We start from the raw sequence: 24,344 nt of genomic DNA on the forward strand, positions 1-24,344 counted from the left end.
AAATCACAAGGTCTTACCCTAGATAAAGCATTAATAGATATTGGTAGCACAGTCTTTAAAGAAGGCAAGAGCTATGTAGCACTATCACGCTTATGTACACTTGACAGGCTATTTCTAACCAACTTTGATGCAAGTAAAGTAAATGCAGATAGTCCTTGCATTCTAGAAAACAATAGGTTGCGTTCACTCTACACCCCCATCTAAAAACCTATCCTATTCAACAAAAAGCAAACCATTGTAAAAGAAAACTACTTCAAACTGAAACAATACAGGATATTACTGCAATTCGTCCAAAGGAAAAAAAAACTAATACTTCATCAAGTACCACAACCAAACAAGAATCTACTGGTCAAAGTAACTCAACTACTTCTTCAAAGAAGCAACACACACTCTGAACACATGACTTTGGCACAGAACTGTCAGGTCGATTCAAATATATCAAATATTTCAAATGTAGCAATAAATATTCTTTTCCAATTGCCACCAATTATTGAGAACATTTACTTACACAGTACAGACCAATTGTGTTTGCAAATGTTAGTCCTTCATAGAAATGCAACCAACAATCCTGATAACACTTACAGTGTTCATGGAATAAGACAAGAATTGGACTACTGTGCTGGAATGGTCAAATTCACTATAAACTCACCAGAAGATACCCAAGAATTTCGTATGTACTTACTACAAGTACTGGAAAACAAAAACATACCTACAAATGAAATATTCTAGATTTCATACTTGTGGAAACATACATGGACTCTCTGCAGCCATGTGGTACAGGAACAAGTCCCTAATGAACGCTTTGTGTATGTATCCATACCTAACTGTGAATCCATTCCATTCCAGCAACTTGTACATAATGCAAAACATGGCAGATTATGTACTACCTGCAATTCAGATAATCGCTCCACCTTACAAATACAGACACATAGTAAATACGTAATAGTAATGTTTTTACGTTACAATGCAGATGGTACCAAAAACAACTGTAAACTGACTGGATTCACACATGGTCAAGTATCATTTGGTAAGAAAACCTTCCCAACAATAGGTATAATGTACCACGCTGGAACAACAACCAATGCAGGTCACTACACTGCATACATAAAAAAGAATTGTGTATGGTTCGAAAGTAATGATAGTACGATTGCTGTAAATCAGAGATTACAAGAAAATCTTCTAAACACTTACTTAATATTCTTAAAACCAAAATTTAATACATAATCTGTGTATGAACATAAGCAAAACTTCAACTTCAAAACTGTGCACAGTTAGAATATGCCAACATGTATCTAACTGCCCCAAGATTCTGCAACAAGCAAACAGATAAATAAATACCACTAAAATGTAACAAGAAATACACAGTTAGAATACACCAACAGGTATCTAACTGCCCCAAGATTCTGCAACAAGCAAACAGATAAATAAATACCACTAAAATCAAACAACAAATATACAGTTAGAATATTCCAACAGGTATCTAACTGCCCCCAAAAATCTGCAACAACCCAACAGATATAAGATTAGCAAGGAAAAAGAATAAACAGTAAAACAATGAAAGAAATATTTTGTACCACGACATAGAAGTTTTAATTTTAATCCAGCATGGATTTTTTTCCACAGACCCAATGATTTAGAAAACAAACACAGAAACTGAGCAAATTTCTCAGTACACTGTTTTGAACTATAGTACTTGCAAAGTACTAAATATGAGGGTCAAGAAAATACAGAAGTGCCTATCATGCAATCCAATAACTCATTATGAACTACCTACTCTAACATATGATATTTTCTTTTATCACAGAGATCGAAAAAGTATGTCTGGTCCAGTTACCCATGTCATGATAAAACTGCATACAACCACAAAAAAAACAACCAGTAAGTATGAAATAAATAGACTCACAAACACTGCTGCATAACACACCCATCCAAGCAAACAACTAACCATACACCACAATCCAAAATGTTTACTTCCAAGGGCATCTTATGACGCAGTGCTTGTTACAAACTCTACTATCTTAACTGCATAGCCTAACCAAAACTTCACATTCAAACTCTACAAATGAAACAGTACACAAATGTTTGGGTTCTGGATATTTGATGGGTGTTTGATTCTATGGGTGTGTTCTGCCTACGGCCTTCGACCAAGCACCCAAGACACTAGGCTCTGGCCACAACCACTGCAGCAGAACACACCTATGCTACCAAACATAGTAAAATAGTCAGTAGTGCATTTATTATGTCGGCGGACAGTCGCAAGGCAGTGGACATGGCGAACACATCAGGGGCACCTGCCACCTAAACAAATACAATATTTGACCCATCTCTTACTCCCCAACCCTCCCCAAGCACTCCTTTACACCAACACATTCCCCAAAATTGCATTTTCCCTCTGTTCGCCGCCGCGCTGTTGGCGGATCCAAGATGGCGGGCACATCGAAACAATGTGACTCACCTCACGCCTCACTCCAGCCAATCGGAGGACACGTTGCATGTCCGCGGACATGACGCAAGTCTATTAGCCAATCGGTGTCCTGTCCGCGGAGCGAACAGCGAAGTGTGTCCGTGAAGCGACATAGATACCACTATTATTTTTGCCTTAAGTTTTGGTCATGAAAAAAAAAAAAACTACTGGACAGATTTACACCAAATTAACAAAAGCACACTTTTGGGACTAAGCCGCCGCTCCTGCCGCAAATTTGGTGGAAATCGTCCAGCATGCGCAAAGTATTTTCCCATCATGTCTATGGGAAAAAAAGAAATGTTGGGACCCCCCCTATAACTTTGCCCCCCCCTGGACTAAACCTCACCAAAATTTACAAAAACATTCAGAGTGGGCCATGTATTGCAAAGTTTGGTGAGGATTCGTCTAGGGGGAGCGAAGTTATAAGTCGCCCAAAAAGTGCTCTTCCTATGGGATTAGCAACTTAACCATAAACTACACGGCCACTAACGTGGGCTCTGTAATATTTGTATATTCGGATTAACAAAACACAATTTTTCAGGGTGAGAGGTCCTTCAACTCCCAAAAAACACAATGTATACATGTGACTACATATACATTATTTCACATTGATGTATTTTAATATTTTTGAGATAGAGTACCAAGGGGTATTCTGGAACAACAATACAAATGAGTATGATACGTACCAAGAGAGGATCTTAATGTACAAACATACAACCGTAATTAGTTATTGACAGTGTTTCGGCCTAAGACAGCTGTAAAGTGCAGCTAGATGAGCAGGCCTTCATCAGGACGTGTGGTAAAATGTTAGTAGTCGGCTTGTGTTTCCCCAGCAACGGTGAAAGTGCTGGGGAAACACAAGCCGACGCGAGCAGCAGCAACTCCTTTTCAAGTCGTGTTCATACACGTCAGGAGGACGACCCACGCTGACTGATTCCATTCCGCCAGTGTTATATCAAAGACACGTGCTACCACTTGAGGCACCACTGTCAGTCATTGGTTGGTTGTTTTACGACGCAACAAAATGGCCGTTTGGTTCCTGTACCCAGCTTGGACCCATCTTACCTTGTCAATGGTTTAACCCTTGATAGATATCCCGGGACTACTAACATTTTACCACACGTCCTGATGAAGGCCTGCTCATCTAGCTGCACTTTACAGCTGTCTTAGGCCGAAACACTGTTGTGTCGACGACTATACTTCACATGAACAGTGGACAGTTCAAACACTGTTGTTATTATGATTTTTTCAGTTTATGTGAATAATTGCTGATTTTTGTCTCCATTGCACAACTGCTCTGACAATAACTCTTTACAGTTGTATGTTTGTACATTAAGATCCTCTCTTGGTACTCATCCTACTCATTTGTATTGTTGTTCCAGAATACCCCTTGGTACTCTATCTCAAAAATATTAAAATACATCAATGTGAAATAATGTATATGTAGTCACATGTATACATTGTGTTTTTTGGGAGTTGAAGGACCTCTCACCCTGAAAAATTGTGTTTTGTTAATCCAAATTTACCTACCTGGGCTTTAAAGGGTTTTGCCAGGCACCCTATTATTTAAGTTATATTTGTATATTCTACACTGAGGAAAAGCCATTTTCACGAACATCATAGTCCTCAAACACTAGGGAAACCAGCAAGCATTGCAAAATAAGCAGCAGTTTTTTATTTCTTTTCTACGCATACTTTACCAAATCCTCTCCACCGCTCGCCTTCCCAGATGTTACTTCATATTTAAGAGTTGTTTAATGCTATTCCCACTCTTTGTAGACATTCACTTTTTGCGAGATTATCCCTAACTCTTGATTTAAAAAAGATTGCTTTCATGTGAAGTGTTTTTCAATGTGGCATTCTCACACTTTGTGAATTCGTATTACTATATATATTTCGCTTGATCCTGCAGGCAGTATTTTTTTATTTTTTTATTTTTTATTTTCATTTTATTTTATTGTGCATTCAGTTATTGTAGAAACTTTAAGCACATTCTGCACACCATAAATAAATAATTAAACCACATAATGAAAAAAATTAAATTAAAATTAATCAAGGGTAATCATTCCTGAATTGTTTAAAATGTTATCCTTCATTCACCTTGATATTCATTATATGCATTTCATAATAAATGTCAGTTTTAAAATGAAGTCAACTGAAGTATTCCATGTCATTAGAATTAAACTCTCTAATTAGAACTGTTTAAATACCAATTGGTCTCATACCTCCTCCAGCGTGTACAAACTTGGATCACCTTCCTTTGCAAGTTATAGTTACCCATATTTAGGGCCCATCAGCAGCAGCTTAAGGGCCACCTTCCATACATGAAATGCTGCTGCCATTATAACCACTGATTCCGCACCAATCAAGCAACTCTAAAATTGGTCCTTGACAAGCTTTTCCTTTCCTAGTACCGAACGTGCATATCCCTTCTCATAATGTAAGTTTAGCATTGGGCAGACAGTGAGTATATGTCGACTGGTCTCAGTTTCGGTATGGCAAAGACAACAAAGTTGTTCGTTATATGGCATATTCTGCCAAGCCCCGATGTACTCTCCAGGAGGGAGCAGATGTACAGGCCGATTCATGGAATAATTAGCGCGGCGCAAGTGGGCAAAAACGTGCGAATCGCAGTGGAATTGCGAAAATCGCAGTGCAAGTGCGAAAATCGCACGAAAAGCAGCGCACATCGATTCATGGAAGTCCGTGCGCGAGAAAACCAGCGGATGTGCAATAAAAAAGTGCGCGGCGCACGTTGGCGCACAGGCCATCTAACAGCGTGCGCCAGGTCACAGCGAAAATCGCACAGGCCACTGCGAAATTCGCACATAGCGCGGCGCACGCAACAAAAGTAGGCGGAACACGGGCGTAACACTCGGAATGGGGAACAACTTGCCAAAACGTGGGCGTCACGGGGGAAGTACAGGGCACAAGTGCGCGGAACGCCCACACGCTCGCCTACAACACGTATTCATGGAATAGAATAGGGCAAAAAAGCGCACGCTCAAACCAGCGTACAGGCACAAACACGACCGCCACAAGAAAGCAGGCGGTAGCGTCTCTGCGGCTGTAAATAATGTGCGCCAAAAGGTGCGCCAACAAATAGCACCTATATACTGCCATGATGAATGTCCTATACTGTGGCCCTCCAGGACAAATGACGTGCAAAGGGGTACCCACAAACACGGACACCCGCTGACAAAAAATACGTGTGCGTGTATACCGGGGTGCGCGGGAAGTCTCACACGCGATTTGGCCGGGTATGTGGATTTCAGGGGTGTGCGGGAAGTTCCACACGCGATTTCAGCAGGGTACGTGTATTTCAGGGGTGCGCGGGAAGTTCCACACGCGATTGGCCCAGTGCGAGCAGGGTACGTGTATTTCAGGGGTGCGCGGGAAGATCCACACGCGATTGGCCCAGTGCGAGCAGGGTACGTGTATTTCAGGGGTGCGCGGGAAGTTCCACACGCGATTGGCCCAGTGCGAGCAGGGTACGTGTATTTCAGGGGTGCGCGGGAAGTTCCACACGCGATTCCAGCAGGGTTACGAGTATTCAGGGGTAGGCGGGAAGTTCCACACGCGATTAGGCAGGGTACGTGGATTGCAGGGGTGCGCGGGAAGTTCCACACGCGATTAGTCAGGGTACGTGGATTTCAGGGGTGCGCGGGAAGTACCACACGCGATTTGTCATGGTACGTGGATTTCAGGGATGCGCGGGAAGTTACACACGCGATTTGGCCGGGTACGTGGATTTCAGGGGTGCGCGGGAAGTTACACACGCGATTTGGGCGGGTACGTGGATTTCAGGGGTGCGCGGGAAGTTACACACGCGATTTCAGCAGGGTACGTGTATTTCAGGGGTGCGCGGGAAGTTCCACACGCGATTGGCCCAGTGCGAGCAGGGTACGTGTATTTCAGGGGTGCGCGGGAAGTTCCACACGCGATTCCAGCAGGGTACGTGTATTCAGGGGTGCGCGGGAAGTTCCACACGCGATTAGGCAGGGTACGTGGATTGCAGGGGTGCGCAGGAAGTTCCACACGCGATTAGTCAGGGTACGTGGATTTCAGAGGTGCGCGGGAAGTATCACACGCGATTTGGCTGTGTGCTCCCAGGTATTACCTGTACACCCTCCACGGCCCCTGCAGGCAGCACACACCACAGGGACTACCCTGCACAACTGCTCATGTCACCCACCACCCCCACCCCCCAGCAGTGCAGGGGCATCCTCCACCAGGCCCCCACCCATGTCTCCCACCACCCCCACCCCCCAGCCACCAGGGGCAGCCTCCACCAGGCCCCCATCCATGTCTCCCACTACCCCCACCCCCCCCGCCACCAGGGGCAGCCTCCACCAGGCCCCCATCCATGTCTCCCACCACCCCCACCCCCCAGCAGTGCAGGGGCACCCTCCACCAGGCCCCAACTCATGTCCCCTATCACCCCCCCCCCAGCAGAGCAGGGGCACCCTCCACCAGGCCCCCACTCATGTCTCCCACCACCCCCACCCCCCAGCAGTGCAGGGGCAGCCTCCACCAGGCCCCCACTCATGTCCCCTATCACCCCCACCCCCCCGCCACCAGGGGCACCCTCCACCAGGCCCCCATCCATGTCTCCCATCACCCCCACCCCCCAGCAGTGCAGGGGCACCCTCCACCAGGCCCCCACCCATGTCCCCTATCGCCCCCACCCCCCAGCATCCAGGGGCACCCTCCACCAGGCCCCCACCCATGTCTCCCACCACCCCCACCCCCCAGCAGTGCAGGGGCAGCCTCCACCAGGCACCCACTCATGTCCCCTATCACCCCCACCCCCCCCGCCACCAGGGGCACCCTTCACAAGGCCCCCATCCATGTCTCCCACCACCCCCACCCCCCAGCCACCAGGGGCAGCCTCCACCAGGCCCCCATCCATGTCTCCCACCACCCCCACCCCCCAGCAGTGCAGGGGCACCCTCCACCAGGCCCCCACCCATGTCTCCCACCACCCCCACCCCCCAGCAGTGCAGGGGCACCCTCCACCAGGCCCCCACTCATGTCTCCCACCACCCCCACCCCCCAGCAGTGCAGGGGCACCCTCCACCAGGCCCCCACTCATGTCCCCTATCACCCCCACCACCCAGCCACCAGGGGCACCCTCCACCAGGCCCCCACCCATGTCTCCCACCACCCCCACCCCCCAGCAGTGCAGGGGCAGCCTCCACCAGGCACCCACTCATGTCCCCTATCACCCCCACCCCCCCGCCACCAGGGGCACCCTTCACAAGGCCCCCATCCATGTCTCCCACCACCCCCACCCCCCAGCCACCAGGGGCAGCCTCCACCAGGCCCCCATCCATGTCTCCCACCACCCCCACCCCCAGCAGTGCAGGGGCACCCTCCACCAGGCCCCCACCCATGTCTCCCACCACCCCCACCCCCCAGCAGTGCAGGGGCACCCTCCACCAGGCCCCCACCCATGTCCACTATCACCCCCACCCCCCAGCAGTGCAGGGGCACCCTCCACCAGGCCCCCACTCATGTCCCCTATCACCCCCACCCCCCAGCCACCAGGGGCACCCTCCACCATGCCGCCACCCATGTCTCCCACCACCCCCACCCCCCAGCATCCAGGGGCACCCTCCACCAGGCTCCCACCCATGTCTCCCACCACCCCCACCCCCCAGCCACCAGGGGCACCCTCCACCAGGCCCCCACTCATGTCTCCCACCACCCCCACCCCCCAGCATCCAGGGGCACCCTCCACCAGGCCCCCACCCATGTCTCCCACCACCCCCACCCCCCAGCAGTGCAGGGGCACCCTCCACCAGGCCCTCACCCATGTCTCCCACCACCCCCACCCCCCAGCAGTGCAGGGGCACCCTCCACCAGGCCCCCACCCATGTCCCCTATCACCCCCACCCCCCAGCAGTGCAGGGGCAGCCTCCACCAGGCACCCACTCATGTCCCCTATCACCCCCACCCCCCCGCCACCAGGGGCACCCTTCACAAGGCCCCCATCCATGTCTCCCACCACCCCCACCCCCCAGCCACCAGGGGCAGCCTCCACCAGGCCCCCATACATGTCTCCCACCACCCCCACCCCCCAGCAGTGCAGGGGCACCCTCCACCAGGCCCCCACCCATGTCTCCCACCACCCCCACCCCCCAGCAGTGCAGGGGCACCCTCCACCAGGCCCCCACTCATGTCTCCCACCACCCCCACCCCCCAGCAGTGCAGGGGTACCCTCCACCAGGCCCCCACTCATGTCCCCTATCACCCCCACCCCCCAGCCACCAGGGGCACCCTCCACCAGGCCGCCACCCATGTCTCCCACCACCCCCACCCCCCAGCATCCAGGGGCACCCTCCACCAGGCTCCCACCCATGTCTCCCACCCCCCCCACCCCCCAGCCACCAGGGGCACCCTCCACCAGGCCCCCACTCATGTCTCCCACCACCCCCACCCCCCAGCATCCAGGTGCACCCTCCACCAGGCCCCCACCCATGTCTTCCACCACCCCCACCCCCCAGCAGTGCAGGGGCAGCCTCCACCAGGCACCCACTCATGTCCCCTATCACCCCCACCCCCCCCGCCACCAGGGGCACCCTTCACAAGGCCCCCATCCATGTCTCCCACCACCCCCACCCCCCAGCAGTGCAGGGGCACCCTCCACCAGGCCCCCACCCATGTCTCCCACCACCCCCACCCCCCAGCAGTGCAGGGGCACCCTCCACCAGGCCCCCACTCATGTCCCCTATCACCCCCACCCCCCAGCCACCAGGGGCACCCTCCACCAGGCCGCCACCCATGTCTCCCACCACCCCCACCCCCCAGCATCCAGGGGCACCCTCCACCAGGCTCCCACCCATGTCTCCCACCACCCCCACCCCCCAGCCACCAGGGGCACCCTCCACCAGGCCCCCACTCATGTCTCCGACCACCCCCACCCCCCAGCCACCAGGGGCACCCTCCACCAGGCCCCCACCCATGTCTCCCACCACCCCCACCCCCCAGCAGTGCAGGGGCACCCTCCACCAGGCCCCCACCCATGTCCCCTATCACCCCCACCCCCCAGCAGTGCAGGGGCACCCTCCACCAGGCCCCCACTCATGTCCCCTGTCACCCCCACCCCCCAGCCACCAGGGGCACCCTCCACCAGGCCGCCACCCATGTCTCCCACCACCCCCACCCCCCAGCATCCAGGGGCACCCTCCACCAGGCTCCCACCCATGTCTCCCACCACCCCCACCCCCCAGCCACCAGGGGCACCCTCCACCAGGCCGCCACCCATGTCTCCCACCACCCCCACCCCCCAGCCACCAGGGGCACCCTCCACCAGGCCGCCACCCATGTCTCCCACCACCCCCACCCCCCAGCATCCAGGGGCACCCTCCACCAGGCCCCCATCCATGTCTCCCACCACCCCCACCCCCCAGCAGTGCAGGGGCACCCTCCACCAGGCCCCCACCCATGTCTCCCACCATCCCCACCCCCCAGCAGTGCAGGGGCACCCTCCACCAGGCCCCCACCCATGTCCCCTATCACCCCCACCCCCCAGCAGTGCAGGGGCACCCTCCACCAGGCCCCCACTCATGTCCCCTATCACCCCCACCCCCCAGCCACCAGGGGCACCCTCCACCAGGCCGCCACCCATGTCTCCCACCACCCCCACCCCCCAGCATCCAGGGGCACCCTCGACCAGGCTCCCACCCATGTCTCCCACCACCCCCACCCCCCAGCCACCAGGGGCACCCTCCACCAGGCCCCCACCCATGTCTCCCACCACCCCCACCCCCCAGCCACCAGGGGCACCCTCCACCAGGCAGCCACCCATGTCTCCCACCACCCCCACCCCCCAGCCACCAGGGGCACCCTCCACCAGGCCGCCACCCATGTCTCCCACCACCCCCACCCCCCAGCATCCAGGGGCACCCTCCACCAGACCCCCATCCATGTCTCCCACCACCCCCACCCCCCAGCAGTGCAGGGGCACCCTCCACCAGGCCCCCACCCATGTCTCCCACCACCCCCACCCCCCAGCAGTGCAGGGGCACCCTCCACCAGGCCCCCACTATGTCCCCTATCACACCCACCCCCCAGCAGTGCAGGGGCAGCCTCCACCAGGCACCCACACATGTCCCCCTGCCCCCAGGTCCTGACGATACTCAATCATGGCAGTAATGGGCAGCATACCCAGCACAAACACCCAGGCAAGGATTGCATCCACCCACATAGTGAATGCAATTACATGATACAACCCCAATGGCAAGTCTGTAAATGAACACATGTCCGTCACACACACATACACAATGGGTGCAAGTGAATGTCAAAACCCATATCATGACATGTATGAAACCAATGAGAAAATACCACAAGTGAAAGTTAAAAAAACATGTATTAAAGATGAAAAATAAGTAAACAAATCAAACATACAACAATGGGGATAACAAAATAAATGGTCCATGTCCGAGAACAAATGTAAAAATAAAAAAAACAAAGTAATCCAAAAACAAATGTTGTCCAAAGCAATATGATGTGGAAGGAAAATAATGAAAAACCATTTCCTCATGGTGAACACAATAATTAATAAAAAAATGTTTCTTCAAAAAGCAAACTATATACACGAATATTCCAGGGTCCATGAGCCCAACACCATAAATGAAACCTACTACTACCTAATGAAAATAATATATACAAAAAAGTGGCCATTGTCCCAGCGGTCCAAAAAAATAAAAATTAATAAAGGAAACCTAACACTAACTAACTAAATAACTATATACAAAGGCAGCGGGCAAGTCCTGCGGCTCACTCGGTGATGTTGCTGGCCAGGGCATCATCGAACTCCATGTCGATGCCCTGGAGGCGGGACTCTGTCCTGGCCCCGAGGTCTCGCAGGGATAACCCCATGTCCAGCTCAAACTCCCTGCGAGCTTCCTCGAGGCACTCAGCCCGCCTCAACGCCCGACGCATGGAGAACTCCGCCCTGACCATGGTGAGTCGCTCCTCTTCCGCCCGCTGCCGCTCCGCACCTATCCGCTGGACCAACTGCTCCCACACGGAAGACACCACCATCCCAGGGTTGCCCTGCCCTCCGGCCGATGCCTGCCCCTCTGATCTTGATGGCCCCGAGCCATGATGCCTCCCACGTCGAGCCTGCTGCTGCCTCCGACGCCACTGCCTCTGCCAGCACGACGGCATCCAGGCTGATGGAAACCACCAACGCCGTCGTGCACGTGCCCTGCCCGATGATGCTGTCACATCTTCCATCTGCTGGGGTGCAGTTGCTGTGTTGTCCACCCCTGCTGGACCTCCGACTCCCAACTGTGGCAGGGATGGGATCCCCACCGAGCTGGCTGCATTGGTCGGGGCAGGTCCACAGGGGGCCCTGGTGGCATCTGGGCCGGAAGACGGCAAGGAGAACGACTGGTGTATAGCCTGCACAGAGGAGGAGAGGGCCGCCAGATTGGCCAACACATGCAGGAAACCCCCGAACATGGCCGATCCCAATTGGGCCACGTCGGCACGGTGCACTTCGTGATGACGTGCGTGCTCCTCCTGGGAAGCACGCACGGCATCACGAATCACAGCCGTGCGCATCGCGACCCCAATCAGGACCTTCTCCACACGGCCAGGGGTTCCCACGTCCACAGGTGGAGGGGAGTCAGGTGACATGGACATCCCCTCTACCTGCGGACGGGCCTGGGACGGGGCATCCCTGCTGGTGCATGGTGGTGCACTCACAGGGTCAGGGACAGCGACATGCACAGGCCCCTCCACGGTGACCTGTGCTGCCTCCTGCCCCTGGCCCTGGACTGCACCACTTGCACCAGCAGGGATGCCCCCACCAGGCCCCATGTGTGCCCCAGTGGCGGCCTCCTCCTCCTCTGTGCAAACCACCAACCTGGATGGCTCCTCACCGTCTCCCACCGTAGCAGGCCCCTGTGGGGGCTCACCCACCCCTTCCGCTGCAGCCGTGGGGGCATCCCCGCCGCCTTGCTCCACAGCGCCGTCTCCGCCCTCTTCTTCACTAGCCGCTGCGTAGAGGGAGACAAAGAACACAAGCATCAGGGCACTGTACAATGGTCCCCTAGACAGGAAGCAATAGCAGATGAGCACCACTGTCAAAGTACACTTCCATCATGTCCCTCCACAACACATGTGTCAGTCCAGGCAAAACACACACAGTAACAGGCATGGTGCATGCCATGGACATTTCCATACAGGTCCAATGGACTCTTGAAACATTCAATGATATGTAACTCACATGCATCATGGCTCATGCCTATCACATGCACACACTTCACCTCAGTCACATCCATCTGGCCCCAAAACACACTAAAGCCAGCGGATACAAGGGTAATTTGGCTGCTTCACTGAATCTGTGCATTGTCACACACATGTGTCATGCATCCATGGCATGCACAAGTCACAGACACGCAGGTCAGGCACACAGACATGGCTACCATATATGTACCTGGCATCAGCACCCATCCCTCACCCCCACCCATGTCCAGAGACTGGCATGCTCTCATGTTCAAAATCTGCATAGGGCTCCCCATGCGGCATTTGAACACATGCAACAACCATGTGGGTCACACATCACTGGTCGCACATGCATTACCATGATGTCCCTGCACACATACATGCATACATGGCCTATGGCACACATACAGGCAAGTATCATAGAACCAGCACACCGCAACATGCCCTCTCTCACACAGTAATGCTTGGACACTTACCGCTCAACTCCAGACGGGCCTCCCTCTCAAGGACCTGGGCGTGGAGCGCCGGGCGTACGCGTTCCAGGACCCTCATCTGGATGGAACTCATGCGGCCCCGGCCCCCCTCCACGAGGCGCCGGGCCTTCACAAGGGTCCTGGACCTCAAGTCCTCCCAGCGCTTCTTGATCTTCAGGACGTTGCGGGTTGCCACCCCCTCCGCGTTGATGGCAACCACACAGTCGGCCCAGATCCTCTCCCGTCCTTCCTTGCTGGCGCGGGACGATCCAAAGAGGGCATCATACTGCCCCAGGACATGCTCCACCAGGACACCAACTTCGGTGGCAGTGAAGCTGGTGCCCCTCTGCCCCTCTGGCCTGGGGTTGCCACTGGTGCCAGATGTGGAAGTGCCCGACATGGCAACCCCAGAGGCAGGTGTGGGTGGGCAACTGGGTCCTGGGGCTGGGCTGTGGAGCGATGTAATCCCAGTCGGGAGTCTTCAGTTCCAGCAGGGGTGGACACAGCAACTGGACCCCTGCAGATGGCTGATATGCAGGCACCAAATGGCAGGGCACGGTGGCAGCAGGCAGGCAGGCAGGCAGGCAGCAGCAGATGGCACGTGGGAGGCTGCTCGGGGCACTGGGGGGCAGTAACTCGGCCTTCTGGGCAGGAGCGTGGTCTTCCGTGTGTTTTCGCGTGGCCAGCTTGATACGGAGTGATTTGGCACGTGAAAATCCTGCACGTCAGCGTGAAATCCGAGGAAAGGCCCTTAGCACGTAAGCGCGTCAGCACGCATACGCGATTTATTGGACCAGAGTCCCTCAGCGCGTAAGCGCGTCTGTGACGTGACCCGCACGGGTGTTCCCCACTCAGCACGTGATGACGGAGCACACGTGGAAATACTGCACGTCAGAGTGTCATCGCGTGTAATTGGACAAAAGTGCGCGTACACGCGATTGGCCTATGTACGTGTATTTCATGGGTGCGCGGGCACTTACACACGCAAGTACGTCAGCGCACCTGTATCCCGTGGTGCGTGGGAATTTCCACACGCTATTGGACTGGGAACTGGATTCCAGGGGTGCGCGGGTCACACGCTCGCCTAGAACACGCGCAAAGCATAAATTTGCGCACTTTAACAATAACAAGCTCAGACGCCAGGATGAAAATACCGTTCCTAGCAGCAGTGGCAGTGGGCTACCAAAGGAGGAGGAGGAGGATAGTCAGGGCCAGAATATTCACACCCAGAACCAGCCTTTTCGGGATGCCTGATGACCAGGTGTATGGGAGGTACAGGTTTCCACCACACATAATACTGGACCTGGTGAGTGAGTGGGAGGATGACCTCACATCACCCACCCTGTGCTCCCAAGCACTCAGCCCCCTGGAGAAGGTCCTCAATGTACTGCACTTATTAGCCACTGGATCATTTCAGCGGACAAGTGCCATAGTGGGTGGGGTGTCACAGGCCACCCAGTCACGCTGCCTACACCAGGTCTTGAACATCATCACTGCACGCCCATCAGTCCGCAGGCACATATACCTGCCCAGAACACCTGCAGAAAGGCATGCTGCCGCCCTGGATTTTTACAGTGTGGCACGATTCCCCAAAGTGCTAGGTGCCATCGACTGCACCCATGTGGCTCTACGTCCCCCCAGGGCATCTGAGCACATCTATAGGAACCGCAAGCACTGGCATTCCATCAACGTGCAGGTAGCATGTAATGCCAAGGGAATCATCACCTCAGTATATGCCAACTATCCCGGGTCCACCCACGACAGCTTCATTTACCGAATGTCCACCCTAAGCCGGGACCTAGAAGCTGGGCGGCATGGCGATACATGGCTGCTTGGTGAGTATGTATGCCACTGTACATGCATGCATGTTGGATACTGAGCAAGGTCACAACCCCACCAATGATACCAATCACCACCTCCACAGGGGACAGTGCCTACCCTCTCAGCCCCCACATGATGACGCCAATTCGGAACCCCACCACGCCACCCGAGGTAAGATATAACACAGCCCACATTACGACCCGGGGCATAGTGGAGCGCACATTCAGAGTACTAAAGTCACGCTTTCGCTCCCTTGACCGTTCTGGCGGCCAGCTGTTATACGCTCCCCCAGTAGTTTGCAGGATCATAGTGGCAGCATGTGTCCTGCACAACGTTGCAACACGCCGGGGCCTGGCCGTGGACATGGTCGTGGCCCCACATCCCCAACCACATGCACAGCCGCTGCGCATGGGAGGGGAAAGGGCACGGGGGGAGGCAGCCCGTACACAGCTAGTGGCTAATTACTTCACATAGAAATCACACCCCTGTGGAGTGCACACTGCCCTGGCACATTCCATCTGACAATCAATGATGACTCAACCTGACACTGATCCTGAATGTCTGGAGAATGAACCGTGAATACCATATCAGCCTGAGATTGTTCACCTGGAAGTGTCACAATGTGTGCATCCCTACCCACACAGACACCACCAATGCAGTTTTGTGAAGTTACACACTCAAGCAGCTAAAATGAATACCCACTTGCAAAATGCAACAAGAGGACAGTGCCATGTCAGCCAACCCAACCCCAGCACCGCCACACGACACACCGTGCCATGTCATGCTATTTGCAGGTGAACAAAGTAATCCCCACAACATGACACTAGTGTCACTATGTACAGTGTCCCTATTAGAAACCTGCAACACCTGAAATGCTCACAGCAATGCCGGACCAACAACATACTTGAGCACGTACTACCATTAACATGACATCACAAATGTTACATATTAGTAGTCTCACCACCTGGAAATGCCTGCACTCCCACCACTACCAACTGTGCAGTGTTGGCGCCATGTAGAGTTGTAGGTGCACTGCTGCCAACATGGACCCCATCTCCAGACTAGAGGTCCTTGTGTAGACATGAGGAAGGGACCTGCAAATTGGGAGGTAGACACAGAAGATGAGTTACACATCAATGCAACATGCAGTGTACAACACAACAGCAATATGCACTAGGAATGTATACACAGTATTGACTACAGACTGCCCACACAGCTCATGGGAGTCCAACGTCACTGTGTAATTCACTGTCACTTGGGCACACCCTTTGCAAGCCCATGGAAACGGGAAGCAGGAGGGGTGTGTGTGACTCAAACCCAAGCATCTGAACCAAATACATTACAAGCCTGCATGTGCCCAGCCACAATGCAGCGTATGCCCACAGGAACCACGGAAGCCAACAAATCGTCCCAAAAAAATAGGGAATAAAATAAATAAAAATAAAAATAAAAATAAGAAACAATCAAAAATGGCCATTGATGGGCCCGGGGGGGTTGGGGAGGCCACCCAGGAGGTCCGAGGACAGGATGCACACCAGAACCCACCTGCGTGGATCCTGGGAAAATAAAACACCTCCATGGGCTCATGGCCCACACGGCTACCCTGTTGTGGGAGTATCACTGCTGTCGCTATTATCACCCTGTGCAGCTGCATCCGGAGGTGGTTGCACTATGGGAGGCAGCCCACGCAAGGCCCTAGTCTGCTCCTCCATGGCTGCAAGCATGCGGGTGTGGTAGGTCTGGTTCTGGAGGATGAGTGTGCGGAGGTCCCCATGCAACAACTCACGGGATGCCCGGACCTCCGCCCTTGTTGCCTGCATCTCAGCTGAGAGCGTACGGGTGAGACGCTCCAGCTGCTGTTCTGTCCTTTGGTGTGTTGAAGCCTCAAGCTCAACAAGAGTCGTCCTGAGGTGAAGGAGCTCCTGCCTCAGGGCTTCCCTGTGGCCCTGGGACTCAATGGAGATGGCCTCCTGCAGAGTCGCCAGTGCCGCCCGCCTGTCCCTGTTGGACCCCAACATGTCCTCCCTGTGTGACTGGCAGATGGAGTCGGTTGCCTGCTCTAGTCGCTCCATCAGCCTTTCTGGGGGGACAATGGAAGTGGCCACCCTATCCATGGCCTGAGCCATCATCTCGGATGATGCAGCCTGTTGGGTTGCCATACCGTAAATGGATTGCTCCCATGCGGTATTGCCAGGTGGCGTACGGCCACCACGTCGGCGGGCACCACACCTGTCTGGGGCAAGGCGAACTGCGCCTTGCTGTGCCGGCACTGCCTGAGGCTGCAGGACTGCATTCCCCCTCTGATCTGCTGGCCCAGGAACAGGATCAGATGTCGCGGAGTGTGACCCTGCATCCGTAACCACCAAAGGCGTAGCTGCCAACACTGACATCCCCATGGAGGGTTCTGACCCTGGTGCAGGTGGGTGAGACAGAACAGAATCCCTCCCTGGAACACTCACCTGCGACGGCACGTAGGTCTCATCCGAATCAACACCTGAGTACAGCTCGGGGGAGGTGCAGCCAGAGACACCCCTTGAGAGCACGACCTGCAGCACTTGTGGGTTCTCCCCCACCACCACACCACGTCCCTCACTGGTGGTTGGTCGGCCCTCGGACCCCTCCTGGGTCTGCACCATCTCCACAACCCCAGCAGTATCAGGTGCGTCTTCCCCTGCAAAGACATGAAAACAAAGAAATGGAAACAGGCATTAGCACCATGGCACACAATGAGGGCTGAGAAGCAAGAGAACCAGTACTTGATTGACACATGTCCCACATGACTAAAACCCTCCCATGCATGCACCCTCACTGCGTATGAAGTGCAGGCAAATGGCACACACTGATGACACCAAGATGGAAGATGAACACATTTTCTGCATGCTGCCTGGCAGTGGCATCACACATTGGCCTGTGATTGCCAGGTGAAACACACATGCCATCACACAGATGGCATGTACCATTGCTATTGAGTGAAGATGGAGAGGAGGGCAGCACCTATTCATTCAGTCCAGTTCCCGCATGTAATCGCTTTTCTAATTCTAACAGGTCAGATTTTTCACCTGGAGCTGCCAGTCTGAAATGGTCCAATTGCACAGGGACATGTGTGTACAAATGATATCCAGGTAACAAAGTCACTCCACTTTACCATAGCCATGTCAGACATGTGACTAGTGGACAGCGACATGCCTAGTAAAAGTGGGGGAATGCAAACAATCTGCCTGAATGAACAGTGAAAAATAAGCAACTATGTTGTGGCAAGGCGACACTTCAAGGGCAACTGGCGTGCAGTTGGGCTAGATGTCTACTGTTGGCAGAAGGGATACTGCTATGGCCAAATGCAGCTGCGCATGAAGTATTGCATGAAGCACATGGCTGACCCATACGACTCAGGCGCACACACTCTCACCTGGCACACAAACAGAAGCCCTCACACACACACCATGCACATGGATGACACACACATGCATGTGCACTCACCGGACAATGCCTCGTAATCAGCCAAATCTTCCACGCCTTGGATCTGTTCCTCCGTGACGTAGGTCCCAGCGACTGACTCATGTGGAGTGAGTTCCATGTCTACTACTGGAGACCCACCTCCAGTCACTAGAGTTGCGGCATGACTTGAGGCCAGCTTACTCTTTGCCCTGCGCTTTAGGTCATTCCAGCGCTTATAGCAATCATTGGCTGTGCGCCTCACGATTCCAAGGGCACTTACGATGTCCGCAACAGTCTGCCAGTGTGCCTGGCGTTGTGCAAGTGTGGTCTTGGATCCTGCAACAATGACCATCTCGTTGTCATGTCCGCACACTTTCTCGACAAGTGCATTCAGTTCGTCATCCGTGAAGCTGGGCTTCCTGGACGGGCCGGACTGTGTAGCCGTGTCTGGGGCATCAGCCTGTGCCGGACGAGCACTCTTCCTCTTCCGCTTGGAAGGTGGTGGTGATCCTGAGTGTCCTGCGCCGCTCTGGACACTAGGGGCAGGAGCCCTGGTGGACTCTGTATCAGGAGTGTGGGATTGCACACTCAGCATGGGAGTTGGTGTAGGCATTGGCTCTAGTGTAATGGTGTCAGGGGGAATGTCAGCAGCATGGACTAGGACCGACACTGTCCTGGCTGGGTGTGTGAGGGCTGGGGTGGATGGAGCCGCAGCTGCCCCTGCAGCCTCTCCGCCCTGCCTCCTTGGTGCAGCAGATGACCTTGCTGGCCCAGATGCACGTGGCATGGTGACATCAACGTGCACCAGCGCACGTGTCATAGGCCTGCTGACCTGGAAGTCAGCCATGGAGTCAGCCAGATCTGGTGCCACAATGGGCTGGTCCAACAAGGGCTGAGGATGGATGGTGTCAGCCACATCAGCCTCAACGGGAGGGGGGGGGATTATGGGTGCCCTTGACTGGTCCTCCACACATGGGGGGACAGGCTCACCCTGCAAGTAACGACCACGTCCCCTACCGGATCCACCATGGCCACCACTTGTGGCTCTTCCACCTTTGCCGCCCTTACGGAATCCTCGCCTCCCAGCCATGGCACTGATGTAAATGTGCGTATGGGAGTGGCTGTAAACTATTGTCCTGGGCAATTGGGGGTCAAAGGGGTTGGGTACCAGATGGTAATTGTACCCTAGTGCTCTTGCAAGGCTGATTGTAACCCCTGGGGAAAGATGACGGGTCACGCTACGCACAGGAGCCCCAAAAAAGGGAGATGACGTGCACGCAACCCCTCCTAGACCACGTGTGCAGAGAGAAAAACCTGCACTACGCTGTGGCACCCAGTAACACAAGAATGAACGTATGCGTGTCACACGCAGCCTAGAATGACCTCTGAAGGGGTAGGCTACACACGGGGCAAGCACAGATTTTAGATACGTGCGTGACTCACCGTCTGCCTGGTAAACGAGCGTGTAAAAGGAGCACGTTTGGTTGGCAACACCCCCGCCAAAAGAAGATTTGTACGCAGTCTGAGGAGACAGGACAACAGTAGAAGGGAACACTGTTTGAGGGAACAGGCCCAGGTAAACCAGTAAAAGCGAAAAAAGAGAAAAAGCTGTCAGAGGTAACAGGGAATACGAACTAGAAACGCCGTGAAGTAAATCGCGTGTGAAACGACAAGAAGTACAGAATTCACCCACTCGCTCTCCACGAAAAGCACGTACAAGGAAAACGTGTTCTACACGTACCTTTTATACAGGCCCACACGTCCAGCGTCACTTACGCGGCGTGTACGCGCTAGGGCCATTTCCACCAATTACATGCTTTGTCACTTCTGCGTGTAGGGCCATTTCCACCAATTACACGCTTTGTCACTTCTGCGTGTAGGGCCATTTCCACCAATCACAAGCTTTGTCACTTCTGCGTGTAGGGCCATTTCCACCAATCACACGCTTTGTCACTTTTGCGTGTAGGGCCATTTCCACCAATCACACGCGATGACACTCTGACGTGCAGTCTTTCCACGTGTGCTCTGTCATCACGTGCTGTGTGGGAAACACCCGTGCGGGTCATGTCACAGACGCGCTTACGCGCTGAGGGCCTTTCCTCGGTTTTCACGCTGACGTGCAGGATTTTCACGTGCCAAATCACTCTGTACCAAGCTGGCCACGCATACGCACACGGAATACCACGCTCCTGCCCGGAAGGCCGAACTACTGCCCCCCAGAGCCCCGAACACGCTCCCACCTGCTGCTGCCTGACTGCCTGCTGCCCCTGCACTGCTGGGGGGTGGGGGTGATAGGGGACATGAGTGGGGGCCTGGTGGAGGGTGCCCCTGCACGGGTGGGGGTGGTGGGAGACATGAGTGGGGGCCTGGTGGAGGGTGCCCCTGGTGGCTGGGGGGTGGGGGTGGTGGGAGACATGGGTGGGAGCCTGGTGGAGGGTGCCCCTGCACTGCTGGGGGGTGGGGGTGATAGGGGACTTGGGTGGGGGCCTGGTGGAGGGTGCCCCTGGATGCTGGGGAGTGGGGGTGGTGGGAGACATGAGTGGGGGCCTGGTGGAGGGTGCCCCTGGTGGCTGGGGGGTGGGGGTGGTGGGAGACATGGATGGGGGCCTTGTGAAGGGTGCCCCTGGTGGCGGGGGGGTGGGGGTGATAGGGGACATGAGTGGGTGCCTGGTGGAGGGTGCCCCTGCACTGCTGGGGGGTGGGGGTGATAGGGGACATGGGTGGGGGCCTGGTGGAGGGTGCCCCTGCACTGCTGGGGGGTGGGGGTGGTGGGAGACATGGATGGGGGCCTGGTGGAGGGTGCCCCTGGTGGCGGGGGGGGTGAGGGTGATAGGGGACATGAGTGGGGGCCTGGTGGAGGCTGCCCCTGCACTGCTGGGGGGTGGGGGTGGTGGGAGACATGGGTGGGGGCCTGGTGGAGGCTGCCCCTGCACTGCTGGGGGGTGGGGGTGGTGGGAGACATGGATGGGGGCCTGGTGGAGGGTGCCCCTGGTGGCTGGGGGGTGGGGGTGGTGGGAGACATGGATGGGGGCCTTGTGAAGGGTGCCCCTGGTGGCGGGGGGGGGGGGTGGGGGTGATAGGGGACATTAGTGGGTGCCTGGTGGAGGCTGCCCCTGCACTGCTGGGGGGTGGGGGTGGTGGGAGACATGGGTGGGGGCCTGGTGGAGGGTGCCCCTGGATGCTGGGGAGTAGGGGTGGTGGGAGACATGAGTGGGGGCCTGGTGGAGGGTGCCCCTGGTGGCTGGGGTGTGGGGGTGGTGGGAGACATGGGTCGGAGCCTGGTGGAGGGTGCCCCTGCACTGCTGGGGGGTGGGGGTGATAGGGGACATGGGTGGGGGCCTGGTGGAGGGTGCCCCTGCACTGCTGGGGGGTGGGGGTGGTGGGAGACATGGATGGGGGCCTGGTGGAGGGTGCCCCTGGTGGCTGGGGGGTGGGGGTGGTGGGAGACATGGGTGGGAGCCTGGTGGAGGGTGCCCCTGCACTGCTGGGGGGTGGGGGGGATAGGGGACATGGGTGGGGGCCTGATGGAGGGTGCCCCTGCACTGCTGGGGGGTGGGGGTGGTGGGAGACATGGATGGGGGCCTGGTGGAGGGTGCCCCTGGTGGCTGGGGGGTGGGGGTGGTGGGAGACATGGGTGGGAGCCTGGTGGAGGGTGCCCCTGCACTGCTGGGGGGTGGGGGTGATAGGGGACATGGGTGGGGGCCTGGTGGAGGGTGCCCCTGCACTGCTGGGGGGTGGGGGTGGTGGGAGACATGGATGGGGGCCTGGTGGAGGGTGCCCCTGGTGGCTGGGGGGTGGGGGTGGTGGGAGACATGGGTGGGAGCCTGGTGGAGGGTGCCCCTGCACTGCTGGGGGGTGGGGGTGATAGGGGACATGGGTGGGGGCCTGGTGGAGGGTGCCCCTGCACTGCTGGGGGGTGGGGGTGGTGGGAGACATGGATGGGGGCCTGGTGGAGGGTGCCCCTGGTGGCGGGGGGGTGGGGGTGATAGGGGACATGAGTGGGGGCCTGGTGGAGGGTGCCCCTGCACTGCTGGGGGGTGGGGGTGGTGGGAGACATGAGTGGGGGCCTGGTGGAGGGTGCCCCTGGTGGCGGGGGGGTGGGGGTGATAGGGGACATCAGTGGGGGCCTGGTGGAGGCTGCCCCTGCACTGCTGGGGGGTGGGGGTGGTGGGAGACATGGGTGGGGGCCTGGTGGAGGGTGCCCCTGCACTGCTGGGGGGTGGGGGTGGTGGGAGACATGGATGGGGGCCTGGTGGAGGGTGCCCCTGGTGGCTGGGGGGTGGTGGGAGACATGGATGGGGGCCTTGTGAAGGGTGCCCCTGGTGGCGGGGCGGGTGGGGGTGATAGGGGACATGAGTGGGTGCCTGGTGGAGGCTGCCCCTGCACTGCTGGGGGGTGGGGGTGGTGGGAGACATGGGTGGGGGCCTGGTGGAGGGTGCCCCTGGATGCTGGGGAGTGGGGGTGGTGGGAGACATGAGTGGGGGCCTGGTGGAGGGTGCCCCTGGTGGCTGGGGGGTGGGGGTGGTGGGAGACATGGATGGGGGCCTTGTGAAGGGTGCCCCTGGTGGCGGGGGGGGTGGGGGTGATACGGGACATGAGTGGGTGCCTGGTGGAGGGTGCCCCTGCACTGCTGGGGGGTGGGGGTGATAGGGGACATGGGTGGGGGCCTGGTGGAGGGTGCCCCTGCACTGCTGGGGGGTGGGGGTGGTGGGAGACATGGATGGGGGCCTGGTGGAGGGTGCCCCTGGTGGCAAGGGGGTGGGGGTGATAGGGGACATGAGTGGGGGCCTGGTGGAGGCTGCCCCTGCACTGCTGGGGGGTGGGGGTGGTGGGAGACATGAGTGGGGGCCTGGTGGAGGCTGCCTCTGCACTGCTGGGGGGTGGGGTGCAGGGGGACATGAGCAGGTGTGCAGGGTAGTCCCCTGTTTTGTGGGCTGCCTGCAGGGGCCGTGGAGGGTGTACAGGGAACACCTGTGAGGACCCACCCAGCCTAATTGCGTGTGATAATTCCCGCACACCCCTGTAATACACGTACCTGGCCAAATCGCATGTGAGAATTCCCGCGCACCCCTGGAATACACGTACCCAGCCGAATCGCGTGTAGAACTTCCCGTGTACCCCTGTAATACACGTACCCAGCCAAATCGCGTGTGATAATTCCCACGTACCCCTGTAATACACGTACACTGGCCAATCGCGTGTAGAACTTCCCACGCACCCCTGTAATACACGTACCAAGCCAAATCGCGTGTGATAATTCCCGCGCACCCCTGTAATACACGTACCTGGCCAAATCGCATGTGAGAATTCCCGCGCACCCCTGTAATACACGTACCCAGCCGAATTGCGTGTAGAACTTCCCGTGTACCCCTGTAATACACGTACCCAGCCAAATCGCGTGTGATAATTCCTGCGTACCCCTGTGATACACGTGCCCTGGCTAATCGCGTGTAAAACTTCACGCGTACCCCTGTAATACACGTACCCTGGCCAATCGCGTGTAGAACTTCCTGCGTACCCCTGTAATACACGTACCCTGGCTAATCGCGTGTATAACTTCACGCGTACCCCTGATATGCACGTTACCCGCTTTGCATTCCTTGTTTGGCAGCCCTGTAGACTGGTCCAGGGTTAGCGCAGCCCTTTGCGATGATTTAGCGATTTTGATGGCTTTTCCTTGCGCGAGGGCGTTCTTGGGGGCGTTACTGGCGCTGCTGCAGGGTCACTGCGATACTCTGCGCCACGGCTGGTTTGGGAGCCTAAAATCCATGAATACGCTGTGCGCGGAAATCGGTTTTAGCGCACGTGCTTGGCGCAGACAATGGCACGCGGACACTCTGCGCCAGCCGCTTGCGACACTTTTCTGCGAAATTCTATGAATTACCCTGTTAATCTCAGATATAATATAA

The sequence above is a fragment of the Ambystoma mexicanum genome, chromosome 9 (assembly GCF_040938575.1).
Source record: "Ambystoma mexicanum isolate Mex_15411 chromosome 9, UKY_AmexF1_1, whole genome shotgun sequence".
Classification (NCBI taxonomy): domain Eukaryota; kingdom Metazoa; phylum Chordata; class Amphibia; order Caudata; family Ambystomatidae; genus Ambystoma; species Ambystoma mexicanum.